This window comes from Lepidothrix coronata, unplaced genomic scaffold, assembly GCF_001604755.1.
Source record: "Lepidothrix coronata isolate B3197 unplaced genomic scaffold, Lepidothrix_coronata-1.0 Scaffold4, whole genome shotgun sequence".
NCBI classification, from domain to species: Eukaryota; Metazoa; Chordata; class Aves; order Passeriformes; family Pipridae; genus Lepidothrix; species Lepidothrix coronata.
In genome coordinates, this window is record NW_016690184.1 from 8,724,695 (window position 1) to 8,749,057 (window position 24,363).

The 24,363-nt window shown below is 38.7% G+C and overlaps 1 long non-coding RNA gene across 1 annotated transcript; it reads left to right on the top strand.

The window, feature by feature from the left end:
* Positions 1 to 1,441: 1,441 nt before the first annotated feature.
* LOC108502143 lies at positions 1,442 to 24,363 on the top strand. The gene is made up of 4 exons (XR_001876349.1): positions 1,442 to 1,697; positions 13,503 to 13,747; positions 14,209 to 14,294; positions 23,695 to 24,363. It is a non-coding gene; the product is annotated as an uncharacterized LOC108502143 (long non-coding RNA).

The window sequence follows — 24,363 nt, forward strand, 5'->3', positions numbered from 1 at the left end:
GCACTTTGTCCTGACTTGCCTTGCACCAGTTATAAAACATATGTAATGAAACAACTAATTAAAGTGAAGTTCATTGGGATATATACATATTTTTTATGTAATTAGACTTCAGAAACCATTTACTATTGTGTTTTAAGTACAGATTTACTCCTCCTTCCTAAAAATACAATTTGTTTCTCTTTTTTATGTTCAAACACTAATAAAAACTAAATCATAACTATCTATTGAGGTAAATGAGTTGTAAGAATGGCAGCAGACCTTTTCAGCTCAAAAGGAAGACCAGTAAAACATGAAAAAGTGGTGTCTCCTGTCACCTGTAGAATCTTCCACTTAAGGCCCGGAACATTTTACCATGTAATGGGATTAGTACAGATTTATTTGTCTGAGTCTGCTGCTAGCGATTGCTTTCCTTCTTAGTCTTTATACCCTCTTGCAAATTTTGTTGTGCATTTGTATTGCATTTGCAGACAATCTGTGAGCAAGAGAAATTTTAGAATGGCTCTTGCGGGACCTCACAATATTTGAACTGCAAAAATAGTTCAAAATAGTCCAAAGGGGTAATGTTCAGCAATTACATATGCAGTCAGAGGTCATTATTCCAGAAGAGGATGGCATTGCATAATAAGACTGTATTATAGGACTAGAAATAAAGCTTTTGTAAATGGCCAAATTATTTGTAATGGCTGTGTACCCAATACAGGTATTTTTGTAGATGTTAGCCCACATTCACATTATTAGTGAGCATCATACATTATCAACGTGTTTCTGACAGAAAGTACGGTGGCTTTGCCCTTCTGGCAGGCACCTAATTCTTTTTCTCAAGTGGTTTCTATATGGTACCCTTTAAAAAATCCTACTCGGGATTTTTCATAAGTACATATGGTTTTGTCCCACTCCTGTACTTGTCTCTCTCAAATCTCCTCAGATGTACTAAAGATATATGAAGAGCTCTACTTGAAATAGTTTTAGGCTCTCCTTGAAATAGTCCTAGGAAAAGACTAGAAGGAACACTTATGGTGTGATTTAACCCCAGCCAGCAACTAAGTACTGTATAGCTGCTTGCTCGCTCCCCACCCTCACCTGCACTGATGGGGTGGGAAGGGGAATTGGGAAAACGTAAAACCCAGGGGCTGAGGTAAGAACAGACTGATAATCAAAGTAAAGTAAAATATAGTATAATAATAGTAATTAAAAGGGAGGTAGCAAAATGAGAGGAATAAAGCCCAGGAAAAACAAGTGATACACAAGACAATTGTTCACCACTTACTGACCAAAGCCCAGCCTGTCCCTGAGCAGCAATCAGCCCCTCCCAGCCATCTCCTCCCAGTTTATATACTAGGCATGACATTCTATGGTATGGAATATCCTTTGACCAGTTCAAGTCAGCTGTCCCGGCCATGCTCCCTCATGGCTTTTTGTGTGTCTCCTTGTTGGCAGAGTATGAGAAAAAGGAAAGTCTTTGACTTTGGACAAGTACTGCAGAGCAACAACTGAGGCATCAGTGTGTAATCAGCATAATTTTCCTACTGAATCCAAAATGCAACACTGTACCAGCTACTAGGAAGAAAATTAACTCCATCTCAGCCAAAACCAGGACAACTGGTCATCTAGTGTACCTTTGTATCTCAACCTAGTGTTAAAAAGCTTCAATAAATGAGAATTGACAACCTGCTTTGATAAGCCAATAGTAGGGAGAGGTAAGTACAGGACAGTATATTTCTTTATTCCTGAAGTAGTTAATTAAGATGACTCATTCTGTTTAAATATTTAAGAATGGAACTTGGGAAATATCCTTCTGTTAGGCTATGGCTGATCAGAGGATTTGGACTCCCTTGAACCACTTTTGAGTTTGGGAGCTCCATATCCTGCTGAGACACTGGGGAGGAGTTAGCTTCCAGGGCTACCAGTTTGGAAGAAAAGAAAGGGACCTCCTACGTCCTGATGTAAACATCCAATTAACTACTTTTTTTTATAGTGGTACTTGGATATCATGTCTGACTCATCCCAATATGAACTGTAGTGGATCTATTACCAACTGATGGTAACTGTTGGGTGCTCACTGTGGTTCATGGTACTCCAGTCAAGACCTCATCAGCCTTAAATCAATGGAAGCCTTTACTTCACGTGTTTTATCACTGGCAATTCCCTTCATACTGCTCAGCACAATGTTTGCTTTTTTTGCAATAGTGCAACACTGTTAACTTCTGCTGGGTTTGTGATCCAGTATAACGTCATGTCCTTTTCTGCAGGGATGGATACCAAATGAGTTCATAGAATCATTTAGGTTGGAAAAGACCTTTAGTATCATTGATTCCAACTGTTAACCCAGCACTGCCAAGCCCAACACTAAACCATGTCCCTGCATGACACATCTACACGACTTTTAAATACCTCCAAGGACAGTGACTGGATAAGGGATGGACATGCTCCTTAGCCCTCCTTTTGTTGCTAATGTATTTGTAGAAACATTTGTTTCTATACATTTGTTTATTGAGTTATAAATTTTTATTGAGTTATAAATTTATTACGTTGGCAATATCAAGTCAAATTTCACAGAGACACAAGGTTAGCTTTAAAAAAGGTGAATTGTTTAATGATTTAAAAACAGAATTGAAGCATTTTTAAAGCCTATAACATAAACATTTTACAGTGTTAGCAGTCCTGACTTGTGCTTGGTATTTGAAAATGAAATTCATTTTTTGATCGTTGGGACATGTGTTTGTAGTTAGGCCGAAGGAGAGGCAAAAAGTAAATAGTATAAACAGTATGGGGTTATGGTTTAAGTCTGACTCTTTTTATTATCTAGAAGTGTTGTTTGTAACAACATGGATTTAAAAAAGAATTACTTTAAGCTAGACAATGCACTCCTGAAGTTAAGAGAAGAATCTAGTGATAGTTTTAAAATGCCCAAAGTGACCTATTCTGAGGTCACTGCCTGCTCTGCCTGTCCCTGCCCACACTCCCAGGGCTCCCACCCACCCTGGCAATGGTTCAGCACCCCATGTCAACTCTCAAGGCCATCTATCACTGCCCCAGCAACACCACAGCTCTGCTTTTGTTTGGCCATGGGCCCTGCTGTCCTGAACCCTGACCACCTGTGGGCTGACTTCCCAGTCTGGCTTCAGTGACCTTGTCACTGTGGAGTCACTCAGTGATCACAAGGCCGTATCTGACCCTGGTTACCCTCACCGGGCCTGGCCCTGCTTCACTTCCTCAGCTCAACCTCAGGGAAGCCTCAGCAGTGCCACAGACAAGCCCTCAGCTGCTCCCAGCCTGCCCTCCTCCTTTGTGGGTGGTGAGAAGAGCCCTGGCTGGTGAGGCTTTGCCTGCCATGCTGACCCACACAGGGAGCCCCCGGCTCCCACCACACACTGCCGTGGCAGAGCCAGGCTCTTGTCACAGATGAGGAATGCAGTGCCAAGAGGCAGCAGTAGCAAGGTGCACCCAGAGAATGTCCAGTTGGGCTTAAGCACGGCACTTTCCAGCATCGGAGTGGTGAGCACCAGAGCAGACTGCTAAGAGAGGTCAAGGAGTTTCATGCCTGGAGCTTTTCAAAATTTGACAAGGCCCTGAGCAATCAAGCTTTGAAGTTCAGCTTGTTATGAATAGCAGGTTGGGCCAGATAAACTTCAGACACCCTTTCCAACCGGGACTGTTACGTGATTCTGTACGCTGCTGAGAATGGCAAATTCTCTGAACATGCAGGCATTTCTACAGGAATTTCATTACAGCCCCAAAAGTCTGTTCCTCCTCGTAAATTCACCAACATTCTTTTAGCTTGCTCCTCAATTTCTGTCTCTTTTTCTACTTAGGCATATATTTGTTTGGCCAGTGGGATTTTTACTCAACTGCCTTCATACCCCTCATACTTTATCCCTTTCTGTGAAGGATTTTATCCTACATGCCTTAAATTAAACTCTTGAACGTCAACAACTAGTGATAAATATCTTAAGACTCCACAATTTTGGAATCCGGTGCTGGATTCATAGAGATACTAAAATTATTTCAGTATAATACCTACATAATATATATATAAATCAATAAAATAGTAAGAATGCTTGTTGCAATTTTTATTAGTTGACATTACATTGTCCAGGTGTCACAGGAAAAAACCCATACCTGGCTTATACATGTTGTTGGATGTGTTGGAGCACTGTGAGAGAACGTCCGTACATATAGGGTACCCTTAGGAACTTCCATCGGTTCTCAAATCAGATGTAAATTAGGGAGAGACACACAGAAGTAGTTGCATGCCTCATAGCCAGTCATTTGTGCTTTGCAGTATGCCTGGGGTAGAATGAGAATTTATTTCTCCCACATCCCAGTGTTAACATTTTGACTTGAAGACCATGTATTTGTTATTACAGTAAATTTAGCACAAGGCAAATAAAATATGTATGCCACAGTGCATCATGCTCTCAGAAGATATTCTGGCTGCATTTATGATTCAAGGAGATTAAATAATGCTCAAAATAAGCATCCTACCTTTTTTTCAGTGTTTGTCCAAATAGTGCAGTTTCCTAAAAATTTTTCCATTTCTACCTAAAAACCCCCAAAAATTAAACTGTAGAGGCCTAACTATTCACTTTTTGTCTCTTAATCCCATAAGAACAGAGCCAATGTGAGCAGTAATAGATTTCAAAGGTGATCTAAATGCCTCTATTTTGAGTACACAGACATTCTGGAGTGACTTATATGACCTACATAAAGGCATGAAAAATCACATTCTTTCTCTTCAAACTATACAAAATGTTTCAAGCAAATCTTCCTTGAAATATCCTTTTAAAATTAATTTCCTGAATTGGCTGGTGATGAGGAATGTAAAATATTTCTAGATTCCCAAGCTTGCTTATCTGAAAGATGGGAAATCTTGATAGTGCTATCTTTTCATCACTAATGCAAATGCCTATATTTACCACTGCACATAGTTTTAGAAATTTAGATGTGCACATTTATTTCAATCTCAAATATTTTAGAGATATTGTGTGGAAGAATGTTTCAGATTACTAGAATTGAAAATTTTTAGACTGTTTGGTTAACTGTCTCAGAATAAATTTTTCTTGGCTTTCTTTTAGTTGCACTAACAATGAATTCAGAGCTGAAGATTATTCAATGCCAAAATTGAATTACTATGACTTTGAGGTATGATTTGTATCTTAATACTGGGAGTTCACTGTCTTGCTAGGAATAATAGGATTTAGAAAAAGGCCCCAAACAGCATTTTTACTTGAATTACTCTATCAGATCTATGTTCCAGCAATAAGAGTGGAAAATCTGCAAGACTCCTTCCATTGTTTATAAAAAGAGGATGAATTCTTTCAGCTCTGCCAATTAAAGACATAATTTCAAACAACTTCAGCACCTTTAGGATAATTTTGGAATAGTATTAGTGAGTGCACTTCCATTGTTTGCTTCCATGGTTATATCTGGCACAGTAATTTTAACAGTTTAGCAACAGACAAAGCCTGCTCAGAAATTTTCCTCTTTTAAACGCTTCCTTTCCTATACAGTGGAGCCTGTGAAGGGCTTTTTCTTTTCCATGTCCTAATTACCATAAATATTTTGAAGATTGTTCTACAAACTCTGTTTTGTTTTCCAAATCATTAGCAATGTTAAAAACAAACCTTCTGACAAAAATGTTGGCAGAAGCTCAAAGACAATTCCTAGTTCATCAGAAGCCCTTGCTTATGCAAAGGGAGCTGTATGGGGTCCTTTACATGCAGTGCACTTGCCAAAGCACGGGAGCCTTAGTGCATGACATTCCAGCCCTGTTTAGGTTTTTTATGTGCAAATCATTTAGACAAGACCAATTAAAAGTCAAAATCAGCTGAATCAGCAGGGAAGAAGGATGAGGCAGTACTTTTTGAGGTAAAGAATTGCTACTAGTCTGCTTTAATAGGATTCTGTACAGGCCAGGTACAAGGAGTCATGGGCATCAATGGCTATGATGCTTGGTTTGTAAATATCTGTAAAAGGCCTGGACAGCTTCAGCATGAGTACAAAATGCAAGGGAAAAAACAATAATAGAATCATAGAGTGTTTTGGGTTGGAAGGGACCTTAAAAATCATCTAGTTTCAATCCCTTCCCATGGGCAGGGACAGCTTCCACTAGACTAGGCTGCTCAAAGTCCCATCCAACCTGGCCTTGAATACTTCCAGGGATGGGGCATCTGCAGCTTCTCTGGGCAACCTATTCCTGTGTCTCACCACCCTCATAATGAAAAACTTCTTCCTAACATCTAATCTAAACCTGAAAGAGTAAAGTCTAAAGACAATCCTCCTTTTCCCATTACTACATGCCCTTGTAAAAAGTCCCTCTCCATCTTCCTTGTAGGCCCCCCTTTAGGTACTGGAAGGCTGCTATAAGGTTTCCCCGGAGCCTTGTCTTCTCCAGGTTGAACAACCCCAACTCTCTCAGCCTGTCTTCATAGCGGGTCCTCCAGCCCTCTGATTATCTTCATGGCCCTCCTCTGGACTCGCTCCAATAGGTCCATGCCCTGCTTATGTTGGGGCCCCAGAGCTGGGCACAGTACTCCTAGTTGGGAATCATGAGAACAGAGTCGATGAGGAGTATCACTGCCCTTGACCTGCTGGCCACGCTTCTTGTGATTTAGCCTAGGATGTGACTGGCTGTCTGGGCTGCAAGTGCGCATAGCCAGGTCATGTTGAACTTCTTGTCAACCAACATCCCCAAATCCATTCTCTGCCCAGCCTGTATTTGTGCTTGGGATTGCCCCGAACCAGGTGCAGGACCTTAGACTTGACCTTGTTGAATTTCATGAGGCTCACAGAGTCATCTTTCAAGCCTGTCCAGGCCCCTCCAGATGGCATCCCTTTCCTCCAGCATGTGGACTGCACCACACAGCTTGGTGTCATCGGCAAACTTGCTGAGAGTGCACTCGATTCCACTGTTTATCATTTTACCAAGCTTAGCAACTAAAGAGAACACTTGAGTAAGGGCTCATGAGTTCACACTTCACTAGAGCATAAAGAAGAGCATTTCTCTCCAACCACTGTTAAGGTGATTCTCACCTCAGGATTAGTCAAGTAGTAACGGTCAATGTCCCATGGATTAATTTGCTGACAGATCTGTTCACCTTGTCATCCAAAGGATCCTTCTATACAGCTCTATAGAGGCCCTCAAAGGTCTGGATACTACAGCTTTAATGCAGTGGTTCCACGTACCATAAATTCTTAATATGAAGCTAACAAGCATCTAAAAACAACTCCTACACAGGTGAAAATATCTTCCCATACCAAAAACCCAAAAGGATGCGGTATTTCTAGGACAATATTTTGAAGATGAACCTGGTCATTTTGAGTTTTGACAGTATTCTCCAAACAGCATTATGTCCTTTTACAAAGTTAAGATTATTTCTTCTGAGCTTAATTTATAAAAATGTCTAATGTTGTTTTCAGTTGTGCCAAAGAAAGGAAATAACAGAGACTTTGTTTAAACAGCAAATTTTCTCATTAAAAGTGGTCATGCACAAGATAATTCACCATTACTGTGCAGTTACAGGAAAACTATGACAGGGTTTCAGAAATAATGTGGCGTTGTTGCCTGTGCATAGCAATTAGTTAGTGGCCTAGTTCAGCTGAGAGTTTCAGTGTCTTATAAAATGTCCAAAGAATAGCTGTCCTAGTTAACATAATTGACTGCAAGGGACAGTTGAAGGGCACAGTTTATTTATTTCAGAAAACATTACCCAAAAATTAAATAAATTTGAGCTATAAACAAACTCTAGGTAGAAATATGAGTAAATGGGAAATTCTAGGTAGAGTATATGGAGCGGACTGATAAAAACATTACTCCACAGCACTAGATATCTTAGCTGGCAAATAATCAGATGTCTTCTTGCTTAAGATTGTGAGCTGTTTTATTGATCCATACTTACAAGAAGAGATATTCTGAAGAAAAACATTACTCAAAATATCTTTGAGTGTTTATATAAAATAAATACATAAATAAATAAATAAATAGAGCTACATACCACTACTTGTTATTTTATCCTACCATTACTGCCTGTAGAGTCCTCATAACTCTATAATGAATGTTCACACCATGGGTTTCCCATATGACATTTCCCCAAACCTCTAAATCTCATTAAAAACAGAATGTTCTTGATTTTCAGAAGAAAATAGCCCATGCAGTCTGTGCTGCAACATGCCTCAGAAGGAAGGCACTACTAGGGGAAGGAGAACAGCTACAATGGCTCAGTGGCCTCTTTCCTAAGTGGCCTTAAGTAAATTAGAGTAATCCATTTTGTATGCATAATATTTGGATTAAATATAATCTGCCATTTTGTTACCCACTCACTTGCTATTGCAAGGACTTTTGAAACTGCCTCCCTCCTGCAGCTGTAAGCGTACAGTGAGGCTGTGTTTTGCCAAGCTCTGTTTGGCAAAGAAAACAAGTTTCATGAGTCAGAAAAGACAAGACCTTCTCAAAATCCTAGTATCGTGTGTCTTTTCTGTAATTCTTGGAATAGTTCTCATGAACTTGCCCTGATGGTGAACAAATGCTACAGGTGACATTTGTGATAACTGAACTAAGGGTACAGGTATTATCCTTGTTCCCTACAAAGTGCGAGCTCCCCATTCGCTGAAAACCAGTGCTTGTTCTGCTTCTGATACCCATAATCTTTGTTCAAACCACAGAACCTCCACTGTCGCAACTGTTTTAATGGTTGGTTGGCCAACACTAAGCAGGACTGCAGAACATGTATACAGTGTGCACATGGGCTGTGCTGTGGAGAACGATGGCAATTTACCTCTGCACTACTCAGCTGCTCATCTGTATGAATCAACTTGGCATTCAAAAGCATAACAGTGATCCTACTGTACTGTGCTAATTCTGTTTGTTAGAAGCACTGGTCTACAGAGAGGCAATTATGCATTTATTGTGGCTGTCCATGAAGTGGTTATCATATTCAAGCCCTATATGCTGCAGTCCCAATAGATGCTTATTCTGACGTAAATTAATAAACAGGAATCGATCATAACAGTTTGCTAGTTGATGCCCTAGCAGAAGTTGAAAGAAGCAAATAGAAAACAGAACATAAAGTGTTTTCACAAATACTTTCAAATACATCTGCATGAAGGATGAGGAAAGGCAACAGGCTTCTAGCAATGCAGACCTGTCCCTAAGCAAATCGAGTTAGTGTGGCATAATGAATGTGGGCTATGTTCCCAGAAATCATAGTGTAGCTGAAGTGCCTTTGTCATAAGGTTTAGTATCTATTTATCTTTACTAATGCAAACTGCAGGTGGTGCATTTAGACATGAGGAAACCAAAAAGGGATATAGGTGGTATTATTAACATGTGTTAAAGAGAAATGTCAGTATTCTTTATCACATGAAATAGTGTTTTTCCATCATAAGATGACCGATCTTGCCTCCTAAAACAGTGTCACCTAAAGGTGGTAGAATAACCCTTAATTAAAAAAAAAAATGAATTAAATGCTTCCAGTGCAAGAGCCCCCTAATTTATTTTTTTTTTGCTCTGTGATGTAGATACAACATTAATTAGTGAAATTTAGGTGGACTGGAAAGGAGTTTTGCTGAAGGCAAAAAAATTTCATTTCATAATGAAATTTCATTTCATAATTAAATTATACTGCATACCTGCTTTTATTTCTCTGATCATGTGTGCCTCAAAACTGAGCTAATTTGATTTCTTTCTTGCTGAAAATATATTTATTCCAGCTAAGTCAAAATCCAGTGTGCGTTCTAGACCCCAAAGGAATTGTTTGTTCTTAGAATCAGCTGTGTGGGATGTGCAGTGAGTCCAGACTCAGGCCTTTGGACAAATTGTTCAGCTGAAAGGGGAAGGGTAGCTTCCCTATATTACAAGATGTCGATTTTAATTTCTCTTTAAATAATATCTCAATTTAAATGGTATATGGTTCTCAGGTCAAGTCTTGATATGTTCAGTTTTAGCTATAAGGTTGTGTTATGTTTGGATCCTTAAGAGAAGGTGTGAGAAGTGTAATCTACCTCTCAGAAGAGCACTACTGCAATTACTGTGTCCTAATGAGCATGACAGTGCAAAGAGGCACTGACAGCATATATTTTAATAACATGTAGCCTTTGCACAAGATTTAAGCTCCAATATTTTGCAAAGACTAAGTGAATAATCTTCATGTCACCTATCTGGAAACATGTAGCCACACTTTTTTACTTTCATTTTGTAAAGCATTATACTGATTGTTAAGTAGCCTGAATTTCTTTTGGTTTCCAGAATAAGCCAAGGGCTTTTCTAGAACTATGCCTTTAAATGATTTAGCAGCTTTCATATACACTTAGCTAGTGTATACGAAAAGACATAGTCCCTTCCCCTTTGAGTTTTAAATCTGAGGTCCTCATCCAGCAACATTTCTCCGAGTATTATATTTTTAAGTGTGTGAGAGGTTCACATTAAACTTCCACTGGGAAATATTTACAGAAAGACCACACCTGCTGAGCTTCAGCCTTCTGGCAAGTGCACTATAGAGGCCTAATGGGAATTCATGGAGAAGAAAGGTTGCCTGCATTTAAAAAGGGTGGGAACTCTCCAAGCTCTGAAGCTATGTGCAAGTTTATATTTGGATAACCCAATAGCTATGCATATAAATCGTCAGGGAAAACTAATGTACATGTGCAGTATATCAAACATCTTGATGTCTCAGCCATGACTTTCATATGCACCAAAGTGCACATTCGTTGCTGAAGGTTGTATGCAATGAGACATTTAGAGTTTAAAGGGACATATTGTTTGAATGTATCTGAATGCAGAAACCAGTGACTCACTTCTTTAGTAACTGGGAAGCACTTTTTGTGTTCTGTCAAGGATTTCTAGAGGGATTTGTAATCAAGCAATCCTGAAACAGTACAAACTAGAATGTAATATTGAAATTTAGAAGAAATGAAATGGAAATGCTATCCCAGCCACGGCCTCAGTTTCTAATTTTTTTCCCCAGCCACATTTTTTTCATGGAACCTACTGTAATGTATTTTTAAGAAGCTATGTCATGTTTTATAAATGAAAAACACTATGAATGAAGTATATATCCTTTGTCTTGTTTATTAATTCCATACTACAACTTTAAATTTTACATTACTTCTTTCTTATTTTTTCTGAGTACAGACATTAATGTCTTCATACTGGCTTTGGCATGGTATGTGTTATTTATGTCCTAAAGTTCCAGTTGTCTTAGTGAGATTGGGTGCTCTACAGCTCTTGCCAGCCTTGCAGTGATTCTCAGTCCCCTTGCCCTTGAATCACCCCAGGCTCCTTAACAGGTCTATTATTTCATTTGGGGTTAAGGTACAGCATGTCTTATAGTTTTAGCTTCTCAGTCTTCTCCCTTGCTGTAGATGGTATCCATACCAATTTGTAGCATGATGAGCTTTCCCTGTATTTTCTAAAAATATGTTTGCTATGTCAAAATAACTTTTCTCAAATGGCAATACAGATTCCTGAGCACCATAGGTTTAATTCAAGATATAATTAAAAGACTGCGTGAAGTGAAGACTTTAAATCTGCTTTTATATTCAGCTTTTTTTTTTTTCACTCTTAACTGAACCACATACTGCAACAGCCTGCTCATTTCTAAAGAGCAGTGATAGCATCTCCTGCAGAGGCTGCTTCACTACAAACTCCTTTCCACAAGGTGCTGATTGCTCTGGCCCTCACTCATTGAAGTCCTTAGATACTTAGCTGCTGGACTAAGATCAGTGTCTAATACTTTTCAGGATACATATCTGTGCTCCAAGAAGGATCATTCATTCTTTGCTCCTGTCAGAGGATGGGTCCTAAATAAAGGAAATAATTTAGTCTTTGGTTATCTAGCAGGAGAGAGATTATCATGCTAGACTGGAGTACCTTGAAGTCAGCTCAATTTACAGTATCCCATCTGCTTTGCTCTATAATGGTGTTCAGATTATGATAAGATGTATATTTCTGCCTTAAAGTTAAATTAATAACAAAAATAAATAGATAGCAAAAAAAATCAACGTTTTAATTTTACTATTATTTCATCAAGCAATAATGAACTGGGAATTTGGCCAGTATATTAAAAACATAGCCAATAAATCCTACATTATTTTATAATTAAGCACACAGACATATATGCACTGCACAGAAAAACAGTGAAATAATTGATCCATGTATGTAATTACTAGTGTACCAATAAAACCAAAACATTTTCTTGGAAGATAGTACAACTCTGAGTTAGGACTTAAACAGTAACTTAATGGGTGTACTGAGAGAAGAACAGTGAACTATTTCAAATATGCTGGGGCATGTTCTTCAGGAAAGGAAAAATTTTTGATTATTTACACTAATACACCCCCCTTACATAGGCTTGCCTCACTTCAGCCAACTGAAGTAGAGGTCTAAAGCCTGAGCCATTTCAGGCAAGCTGCAAAGAGGAAGAGGGGTCTCTTACCTGTGTTGTCATCCTCTGGACTCAGGATCTCAAAGAGTTTTCTTAAGGATGACCATAAAACCGTGGCTTTCACTACAGCACCCATTGCATTGCTGTTGCTCTCAGGAGAACAAATTTATTCTCCACAGCCACACTATCTTGTAAACTGTTGTGAGAAGACAAACCTTTCTCATGCCCCAAGAGAGGGAGTGAACTGTACATCCTGTTGGTAACATATAGAAGTGATCTATTTCTGTAAGTACACACTTATTTAATACATATATACTTAAATAAGAAGGATCATAAAGACATGTGTAGTAGATTGTAGTCCCTAAAGCCATGGTTTGATGTGCAGTGGTGCCACCCCAAGTCACTCACTTCTGTAGCTGTAGGTGCTTGTGGAGGCAATACAGTAAAGCAGATCAGCAGCTCAATTTAATTAAATTTAACTGTTTTCCATGGTATTTTTGCTAACTCAAGTAATTATCCACACTCTGTATGACCTACGTAGAGCTATATACCAGTATGTAGAATTGATGCAAAAAGGCTGAGGGTTGGAATACCAACAATATCTTCACTTGGCAGTGGCACTACATGGTATACTTGTCCCTGAGGTACCAATGGAAACTCACAAATTTGTTTTCAGTGTAGATGGAAAACAAATATTAAAAAAGACCCTTTCTAGGTACACAAAAGAGCTTTGTAGTTCAGACTCTGAAATGGACTTGACCTTCTGCCAGAGAACTTGCCTGTGGACATGAGCAGTCTTGCAATTACTGGCTGTTCCATTTTGTCTGCAAATACATTGTTGTAGGGAATGTTGCAAAGATACGTTTCTTAAGTTTGTAAAATAGTTGCATGAGAAAAGCCAGACAGGCAAGAGGGGCTGGAATGAAAAGCAAAAACACTCAAAAAGGACTGAAGCTATTAAGGTATAACATGCTATGTTATATATATATTGTTTTGTTTCTTAGGAATGGACTTGCATGTATTTGCAAATACTATTTACTTACTATTCTGCAACGAGGGCACTTGTCTCTTAACTAATTTCACTCGAGTTTCAGCTTTCCTGTGACTTCTTACATTTCCCAGGTGCTGGAGAAGTGATTCCCCTGCAGCCCATTGTGAAGACCATGGTGAGGCAGGCTGTCCCCCTGCAGCCCACAGGGGTCCACAGTGGAGCAAATACCCACCATGGAGCAGATATCCCACAGGGGAACTCACAACAGAGCAGGGGAATACCTGAAGGAGGCTGTGACCCCTTGGGAAGCCCATGCTGGAACATGCTCCTAGCAGGACCTGTGGCCTCATGGAGAGAGGAACCCATGCTGGAGCAGGTTTGCTGACCCTGTAGGGGAACCATGCTGGGACAATCTGTCCCTGGAAGGGACCACACAGAAGCAGTTTGTGAAGAACTGCAGCCTCTGGGGAGAAGCCATGTTGGAGAAGTTCGTGAAGGACTGTCTCCTGTGGGAGTGAGACAGTCCACACTGGGCAGGGGAAGAGTGTGAGGAGTCCTGACCACAACCCCCACTGCCCATCCCCCTGCACTACTGGAGGTGAGGAGGTATAGAATTTGAGAGTAGAGGTGAGCCTGGGAAGATGGAGAAGTGGAAGGAAGGTGGTTTTTAGATTTGTTCCTATTTCTCATTATACTCCTCTGATTTGATTGGCAATAAATTAAATTCGTTTCCCTGGGCGGAACCTGTTTTTCCCATGACCAGTAATTGCTGAGTGGTCTCCCTTGTCCTTATCTTGACCCAGGAACCTTTAGTTTTATTTTCTCTCCCCTACCCAGGTGAGGATGGGAGTGATAGAAAGACATCTGTGGGCATCTGGTATCCAGCCAGATTCAACCCACCTCGGTCAGTAAGAAGACATTTGGTAAGTCCAATCTTTGGGCATGTGACAAGACAGCATTTGTAATGTTATCCAAAGAATCTGTAGTGATTTAAAATCCTATTGTAGTTTCTGTATCACTAGTTTCATTATTTGATTAAAGTCCAGCAGAGCATTAAGGATTACATTTGACTGAGCATGAATGATTTACAATTAGTTAGAAAAAATAAAGGTATTAAGGAATGTGCCAGGTTAATTTATTTGACAAATGAGTGCAAAGCTACTTACACAAACATTTCAAAACAGAGAAGCACCTGGTTCATAATGTATTTTGTAGAAGCAATGAAAAAAGTAATTATAGAGAATTGTAAAAACCTTGCCAGGAGGTATAGCTAAGATCACTAGGAATGCAGGGGCTGACTTCCACTGCACTTCACAGTTGTGCTGGGTCCTTCCATGACTGACCCACTGGGTGACAATCAGTAAGCTGAGGAATCCAGAGGTAGGGAAGATATAAGCTATACTTGGCAGTTAGGGCATGGTTTGGTATCCAGCCTGGGGTTTGTACGAGGGGATAATTGTAATTCATTTGTATTACAGTAGCTGCTAATGCCAAGCTTTTAGTATTTTTCCAGTTTAATGTCAATAATACTACAGTAATGTTGACATCTAGCTTTTTAAAACACTACCCGGTTTTAATTTGTTTATGTTGGTGACATTTGTTATTTTACAGTAGTATAGGAAACATCTAGTGGTAACTGATGTAAGCCACTTCCTGTCTGTTGTTACTTGATCATGATATAGCATTGTCAACAGGATCAACAGCATAATGTGCAGCATTGCAAATGTAAAAAAATAAACTTTTCCAAAAAGCCCAACTATGCAGATTTATGTCTGTGGGTATTGTCGGATTAGGTTGTCACATTCAAGTATTATAAAGCGTCCATATGTTCCATATCTATCACTTCACATAGATATTGTGTTCCACATATTTTTACAGTCCTAAGTATTTTAGTTAAACTTCTAAACTTTGAAGAAAAGTTATGCTGGTCATCTGGCCATACTGAAGTGGGAAGACAAAGAGGTAATAACCCTTACAGCTGATAATATTCAATCATTTCTAGCTTCCATTAAGGACAACGTGCTTTCTTTTGTTCACTTCTTCAGCATAGAGGCTACATTGCCTCTGTAGCTGGGATTTTTTCCAAATATCTTCTTAGCAGGTGAGGACAGGCAGATTATAGGAAAGGCAGTACAAATGGAAAGTATATCAATGCTTATCTGACAAATAAACAAGCCATGATTTTACCATGGAAACTGCACAGGCTATCTCTTCACTTCTGCTAGTCTCAGTCAGTGAGGCTCTCTGCAGACATAGGATCTGAATCCCTGCTTCTCTCTGCAGACCTTGGGGCTTGAAGATGGTATGTTTTATGCTCCCTAAAGAAGGTGTGCTTCACTTTGCGGTCCTTGACTCTACCGGAAACTGCGTTTCCCACAAGGAGCAGAAACACCTCTTTTGTTAAAAGAGCACTGCCCTGCTAAGAACGTGTCTAGAGACTGGCCACATATCTTCCCCTGAGAGATGTATATTTATTTTTTTCCCTAATCTTTGCTTTATAATTCTCATTATTAAAAAAGATAAAATGATCGAGGACTTCATCTAATCAAAGGCTCATCATCAAAAGCAGACATGAATTGAGGGAGGCCAAGGACCTGCAGTCTGACTCTACCCTCCTACATAAAGCTTTTGCCTAAACTTGCAAAAGCTCCCCATTGCACCAGAAAAGGGCACGGGGTAGTTTCTGGCCTCTCCCAGAACTACTTCTGTCTGTACCCGGGAGTGGTCAGGGGAAGTTTGAGAGTTTAGCAATGAGTTATTCTCCTGCCTGGGACTTCTGAGTCCAGTCAAACCTTACAGGTTTCAGTGCTCCTAAAATGCAGTTGTAGATACCATTTTGAATGGCCAATACTCCCCATCCACTTAATATCCTAGGGGTTACAATAGCTACCAAGTAATTTGGAGCCTTGTGCTCGCCTCCCTTCTCAGCCTGATGTGGCTTGATGTCTTCATGGTATCTATCATATCTTCCATATCTCACAGGAGCGCTTGACCAGCTGGGCTAAACTTACTGAAACTGCACGGCAAATAGGAACAGAAAAGGTAAGGAGTACTTAGATGTTCCTTCAGGTTCCACAGAAGAGGGCTCAAGTGGACCTCAAGTAGGCAGGATTCTTAAACCTACAGCTTGATCTAAACTCCCTTCAAAAATTACATGAGCTTACTAGGTTTGTCTAAGTTGGAGAGGAATTGCATGAGAAGCAAATCCTTTAATTCAAGACTCTGGACCCTATCATGTAGCAGAGCACTTAAATAAGTAAGACTGTTGGAACAACTGTACTTGGCCAAACCAAAAACCCACTTAGCTCTAAACACAGGTGCCAAATGTGCATTAAGTACTTGATGAGCTCACAGTTTCCTGCAGCTCATGAAGGTGAACAAAGGGAAGCACAAGAAATAAGCACTGGTGTTCAAATGAAATGCTTGCCTGCACCCCTCAGAGAAGCATACTTTGTTAGGACCAGTGGCAAAGAACCAGAACTGCTGGAGACAATTCCTCATTAATTTCTGGCATAATAGATGTTAAAAAATAAAGGCTTATTCTCAAATTTTCAAAAAAAAATGATTAATAGAATATTTTGTTGGATCTGCATCTTCAAGATTCAGATATTGTCAGCAAATGTGTCTTCTGTAGAAAAAAGATATGCCCTCTTCTGGAGTACCAGGAGCTAGTCTTTTTACTCGGCTTGTTCCATCTTTGAGAAAATTCGCTGAGATCATCCATCTCAGTTCTCATGTCTCTATTGGGGGAGGTATTTTCTGTCTAAAATATGTCAATAGCATCTTCCACTGTAAATAAAACTGTGGTCTCTGTCTCTTCTGCTGCCAACAAAAGTCAAACCAGGTTAAAAACCAAAACAATGACTATTAGTAAGCATTTTAGTGACAATTCCTGGAGTACTCCCTCAGTAAATGCTGGCTCAGGAGCTAACCAAGCTGGAGGAGGTGCATTTACATTAAAAGTCTGAAACAGATTTTGCTTCCAAGAGTTTGTCCAAGCCACTTTTGATTTATGTGAATTTTTACTATCCATAACATTTAGAGAGTTTCGCAGGTTAATTATGTATGCATGCAAAGACACTTCTTTTTTTTATTTTGAATCTGTTACTTGCTTGTTTAATTTGATGTTGCTTCTATTGAAAAAGACTGAAAAATCATTCCCTATTTCCTATCTCTATACTACACAGGATTTTATAAACCTTTATCGTTTTCTTCTAGATCAGCTGTTTTCCAGAATGAGTTTTCCATTTTCTCATATTGAACCTGTGTGATACTTTGCATTTTCTTTGTTGCTATTCCCTTGATTTATTATATAATTTCTGAGATGGATGAAGAGAACTGCACATTGTATTCAAGATGTGGAAACATCTTAAATTTATTTTATGGTGGCATAGTAATGTGTGGTTTCAGAGCCAACAGGAGCACCACAGACATGGTGTTTGTTCTCAGACAACTGCAAGAGAAGTGTAGGGAACAGAACAAAGGTCTCTATGTAACCTTTGTTGACCTCACCAAGGCTTTCGATACTGTGAGCAGGAAAGGTCTATGGCAGATTTTGGAACGTTTAGGTTGTCCCCTCAAGTTCCTTACAATGATCATCTCACTCCATGAGGATCAGCACAGCCAAGTCAGATATAGTGATGCACTTTCTGAGCCCTTTCTAATAACCAATGGTGTGAAACAAGGCTGCATTCTTGCACCAACCCTATTCACAATCTTTTTCAGCATGATGCTCCAAAGGGCCAAGGCAGACCTCGATGATCAGGACGGTATCTACATTCGATACCGTACTGACGGAAGCCTATTCAACCTAAGGCGACTGAAGGCCCACACCAAGACCTTAAACCATCTTGTCCGGGAGCTGCTTTATGCTGATGATGCCGCCCTCGTTGCCCAGACAGAAGCAGCTCTGCAGCGTTTAACATCCTGCTTTGCAGATGCTGCTGAGCTCTTTGGGCTGGAAGTCAGCTTAAAGAAGACAGAAGTTCTCTATCAACCTGCACCTTAGGAAGTCTTCCATCATCCCCATATCACCACTGGCCAATCAGAGCTCAAATCAGTCCAGCAGTTTAATTACCTAGGTAGCCTCATATCTTGGGATGGTAAGATTGACGGAGAGATAGACAACAGGTTGGCAAAGGCATAGAGAGCTCTCGTAAAACTCCATAAAAGAGTTTGGCGAAATAAACACCTGAAGAAAAGTACAAAGATCAGTGTTTACAGAGCCATAGTGCTGTCTACTCTCTTATACGGATCCAAATCATGGGTCATCTACCTCCACCACCTGCATCTCCTAGAACGCTTCCATCAACACTGTCTCCGTACAATCCTAAACGTCCACTGGTCAGATTATGTGACCAATACATCTGTTCTTGAACAAGCAGCTGTCACAAGTATTGAGGCCATGTTACTGAGAACACAGCTGCACTGGGCAGGGCACGTCTCAAGGATGAAGGACCACCACCTCCCTAAGATCTTGCTCTGTGGTGAACTTGCCACTGGCTGCCACAAGAGAGGAGCCCCGAAGAGAAGATACAAGGACTCCCTGAACAGCATCTCAGCCTTGGCCATATTGATCAACATAACTGGTCTACTCTGGCCTCCAATCAGGAGGTCTGGAGACACACTATCTTCAATGCTGCTGATGCCTTTGAGAAAGCACACAGGATCACTCTTGAGGAGAAAAGACAACGCAGAAAGAATCGTACCTTGCAGAATATACCACCTAAGGAGCCTTTCTGCTGTGCCTTTTGCAACCGGATGTGTCTATCTCGTATTGGCCTTTTTAGCCACCAGTGTGCTTGCAACAAACGTGGGTAGAGCCCTTCCCAAATCTTCATTTGCAAAGCCTGGCCATGATATTGTATTTTTTTAATATGATTGATATCTCTGCCAGAATTGCTATAGCTATTAACAGAATTGTGGATAGTTCTTTAAAATGAAAAATGTTTAGATACATTATGGTACTCTGTTTTGCCCTTAATTATTAAAGTATTTTATATACTTTCAAATAATTTATTATTGTGTGAGGAGGAGTTTGATAGCCAGACACTAAAATATGGAGGTTTCCAAATTCAGATCATAGCCCATGCTCTTTTCACTTGAAACATGAAATTACAACTCTAAGTTTGACAGGAAATACTTACCCACATAGACAGCTATAAGAACAGTTACTGTGTAAGGTACTTATGTTATTAAATCAGCTCATGAAATTCCCTGAATTTATTTATTTTGTGTCTTGTTTTCAGCTACGATGTATGTATTATAGCACAAAGATCTGACAGTTATGAGGCAAGTCTTAGTGAACTGGCAAAAAGAAGAGCCCTTTCCCATGGGTAGAATCTAAAGTAGGATATCTTGAAGATTTCTTTATTATGCCACTCATTTATGTAAGAACAGGTCAAACATGAATGACATTTATGTGGATTTTTTGCATTCTCCAAAATCATAAAGTGAGAGGATAGGCCTATAAACTACATATTGCTTTTTAATTTTCTTTCTGTTAGCAGCTGGATATTGTGGCAGTTCTGAAATTTACACAGACCTTTCACAGTTCACATGTAGCATCTGCAAAAGCAAGATCATGTACAGTCTTACTTTTGTTTCACTGTACTGGAATTCCAGAACAGTGGAAAACAAGGAAGCAAAAGAAGTACAAAACTATCATGAGAAATCTTGGATAAAAAGAGGAAATGAAAGAAAAAAAAAAAGAAAGGAAAGAAAGGAGAAAAGAAGGGAGGGAGGGAAGAAAGGAGGAAAGGGGGAAGGCAGGAAAGGATGGAGGAAGGAAGGAAGGGAGGGAGGAAGGAAGGAAAAAGAAAGGAAGGAAGGAAAAAGAGAAAGAAAGAGAGAAAGAAAGGGAAAGAAAGAGAGAAAGAAAGAATGAAAGAAAAAGAGAGAAAGAGAGAATGAAAGAAAGAGAGAAAGAAAGTGAAAAACTGCCATTCCTGCTAAGCTAGCAAATATAAAGGCTCAAAAGTCGATGTTCTTGCAATGAATTTGGATACATGGCTTGATAAAAGAAGTATGACAGTACAGAACACTGATATCTCTTCTCTGAAACTGATATAGTGGAGAAAGGAATCTGTGTAAACAACCACCCGTCAAGTACTGAATTTTTTCTCCTTTTAATCTGCTCTTTCTTACAGAGAAATGTAAAGCAGTGGCATGAGAAAACAGTATGATAAAATTTTAAGAATATTTAATGTGAAAGATTTAGTGTCAAGACACAATCTCTGATCTGTATTTCGAAAGAGATAGAACAATGTGGATCCAGCCCACAAAAGACAAAACTCTGGAAATCTTGGAGAGACAGATTCCCGTTTACATAAAGATCTGGATTACCATTTCCATTTACACAAATGTTTCATGAATAAGGTATCCTAAAAAATTACAAAGGAAGCTTTGGGAGCACAAAACTTAGGCTTTCAGACACTATTCTAAAAATATTTGGACTTTATTTCACAGGTCATTTCCTGTGACAGGGATTCACAGTCATTTCCCCACAAGAACACAAGTATCTCAAAGGATCAATAATCTAAAAAATTACTACTACCTTGCTGCTTGGGTTTATTTCTTTTCTTTAAATCCATAAAAATATTTATTCTAAAACATTGATAATTTTTTTAAGAAAATACATTTCAAAATTATCTTAAATTATATATATTCATAACCCCAATCCAGAAAAATAAGTGTATTCTTCTCTAATTTTCATGAGTAGGAGATAGTTGCTATAAAATAGCTCATGATTAAGTGCAACACACTGAGAATGGGATTTACCTCATCTAAATTTAGCCACCTAAGAGTTTGGCAGCTGTGAGGTATTCCAAAAAGGTAACTTTAGCCATTCAAGCTAATCTTTCTAGGCTCCCTCTATAGTTTTCTACAGATTCAGAGCCAAAAGGTAGAATTGCACTGCACTGACCCTTGAAAACCTTAGAAAATGCTTCTCCTTCTTCCCACATGCCTTACTAGCCCTTCTTGTCTTTAGTCATAAAGTTTCCTTTGATAACTCCTAGAGACAAAAAACATCTCACCCTAAAACAGATGGAGTAGACAAAGCTACAGAATATTGTGACCTTGTAGACTGAATTGCTTTTTTCCCTCGATTGCTAAATACAGTTTCTGGAGAAAATCCAGAGAAAGACAATTAACTTAATGAAAGATACAAAAAGTTTGAGTCAGAGGTACTGACAGTATTGAAGTAGCTTATGCCTGTGTCTCTCAGAAAGAAATCCAACTTGAATACCTGGAATATACTGAAAAAAATAATTTGTACTTACTTTTTCTGAGGTCCTGTCTTAGCTGGAATCAATAAACAAATGGACACATATCAGGTTTAAGCTTGGTCTGAAGGTTTAGTTTTGACTGAAATAGTTGACTTAGAACAATGACTGGAATGAACAATAAAAACAGTGAGGCCTCTCATTCTGATAGTGCTTATTCCAGTATTCTGATATTGATACATTGAATGTATCAAAGTGGTATGTAAACAGTCAGAAAAATGGGTCGAAATATGTCATTAATTTTTAAATGAAGGCCACTTCACATAATTTATTTTATTACATTCTTTTTTAAGACATTTATTATGATAGTATTGGCTAAGTTATTTTAACATTTTTATGGAAACTGCAACTTATGACACACTAGCTATGCAAATTCTATGGGCTCTTACTCTGTTGCTAAAACTGCTATGATGTCAATCCATGTACACTTTAATTTTTAAAGAATGCACTGGAAGACTGACAGCTATGATAACAACTTGGCGTACACTTTAACAGTTTTATATTATATGGAGCTTAGCTTGACAAAATGTAAAAGCAGATCTTTGGTACTAGTTCTTTCTTATTAAATGGATATAAACCATACAGTGTAAAAATTAGCAAAGCTTCATATATTCTCCCTTAGTTATTATGCCTGGTGCCATGATAAGGCTATTGATCATGGGTTTGTTCAGCTGATTTCCAGTATGTTCAGGGAACATAAGATCCTTTGGGGTGAATGAAAGTCTTAACAATGAGGCTTGCAGCTGTTTCTATGAGCTTGTGAATACCCAAACCAGGCAAAAATACCCAGAGTAGATCATATGGCTATCACCTATTTATTTAAAATAAGCGGCCTTTTTTCTCTAAAGGCAGCCCGAGACTCTGTTTTTCACCTTTTCACCTGCAACCAAGTGATTGCAGTAGTGACTATCCCACAGGATTCATCCTCAACAGGACTTTCTCTAGCTATTTTCTATCTTCAGAAGTAACAGTCTCTAACTGGCCTTTATGAAGTTATTCTGCCTGGAGATAAGACCTGATCGCTCTCTTTATCAATGAGCGGTGTCTGAAACCTGCAGGCATTTCATCAAGTACAATACAAGATTAATCAAGTAAAACACCTGAGAGACAAAAAGGGGGGCCAGTGCTGAGGGAGACTGAAAGCCCAGTGGGCTCCACTGTGGATTCTCCATCCTGTGAGATGTATCGGATCAACTGCACAATTACAAAGCACAAAGCCTAATTTTGAAATTGTGTAATAGTGCTGCATATGAAACTTAAGAAGCTGTTTAAGACTAGCTAAATTGATTTTAGGGCTTCAGTTAATAACTGTAACTAGGGACTACAATCAACAAGGGTAGAAAGATCCCATACCAACTATTTCAATTTCACTGTTGTGTGCTGGGAATGAAAGAGGAATAAGAAAGTTTTAATTAAACCGGTTTAATTTTCTTTGATCATCTAATACAGGGTTAATAAATAAATCTTTGATCCTTTAACTTCTGTGATTTGATTGCCATCTTTCTAAATTGGGTGATCTGGCCAAATGATGACTTAACCATGTGTTATTTTTAACACACTGAACTTTTGATCCAATATCTGTTTAAACTTTGATTTTAAAAATTATCTTAATTTCTACATGGGCTATCGACATTTTCAGTGATAAAGTCTTAGCAATGTCAATTTTGTAATGTTTGCTTATTACAAAGCAATGGAATTTGCCTTCTGCAAACATTAGCAGAACTGGTTTGCTCTTTTTGTAGCAGAATGGGCTTGAAAAATAAAAAAACAGGTAAATTAGCTGACGTACATAAGCTTGGCCCACTCTACAAATGAAAACCTTTATCAAATGCTATTCCATAATTCTGCTAATTCATAGCAGTAATTAATAATGTTATATCTTTTTAGAATTATGTCTAAGAAGTCAAAACAAATCTTTCATTGAAGCAAAATGTGAACATTTCATAAAAGGACAAATTTTCCTGAAGTCATCTCTAAAAAAACCCATTCTATAATTAATAAATGAGACTAACCAGCTACAATTCGGTATGTTTTACAGGAAGGACCTGAATCAGTGGAACTGAATGCAGTGTTTCCAATTCTTCCTGGCAAGTGAAGGAATAAAAAAGTAAAGAATGAAGTCAGGATCACACTATGGGAATACCATCGTATTTTTCTAATTAACTCCATTCAAGAAAATATTAATTGAATATTTTAGAGTTAAGATAACAATGCTGTTAAACAGCAACACAATATGATGAAGTCAACAAAGCATGACTGATAATGTAAAGAAAAATTCAAATACATTATTTTGTCCATTAGCCTTATCCTATTCCCTTTGGATTTTATTTTCTGTGCTTTATTTTTTAACCTCAGAGCTGCATTCATGTATTATTAAATCACTAACAACTGTTATTTAAAAATCTTGGCTTTCTGAGCCCAGTAAGTAATCTGGATGAGCAATCTACCTCCCTAGGGGAATTTTCCTATGCGGAAGCTGGTATGACCTCCACTCAAACAGTTTGCATGTATAATTATATTTCTGATGGGCTCTAATTGTATACAGAAGATGAAAATAATTTGTAGTGAATTTTGTCTGGAAATTTGACCCTTTACATTTTTTTTTCTTTAATTTTACCTTACCCATGTTAGTAAGCAAATAATGCATTTTTGTGCCATGGATATTCAAATTAATCAAATAACTATTAAATTATGCACTTGACATCCT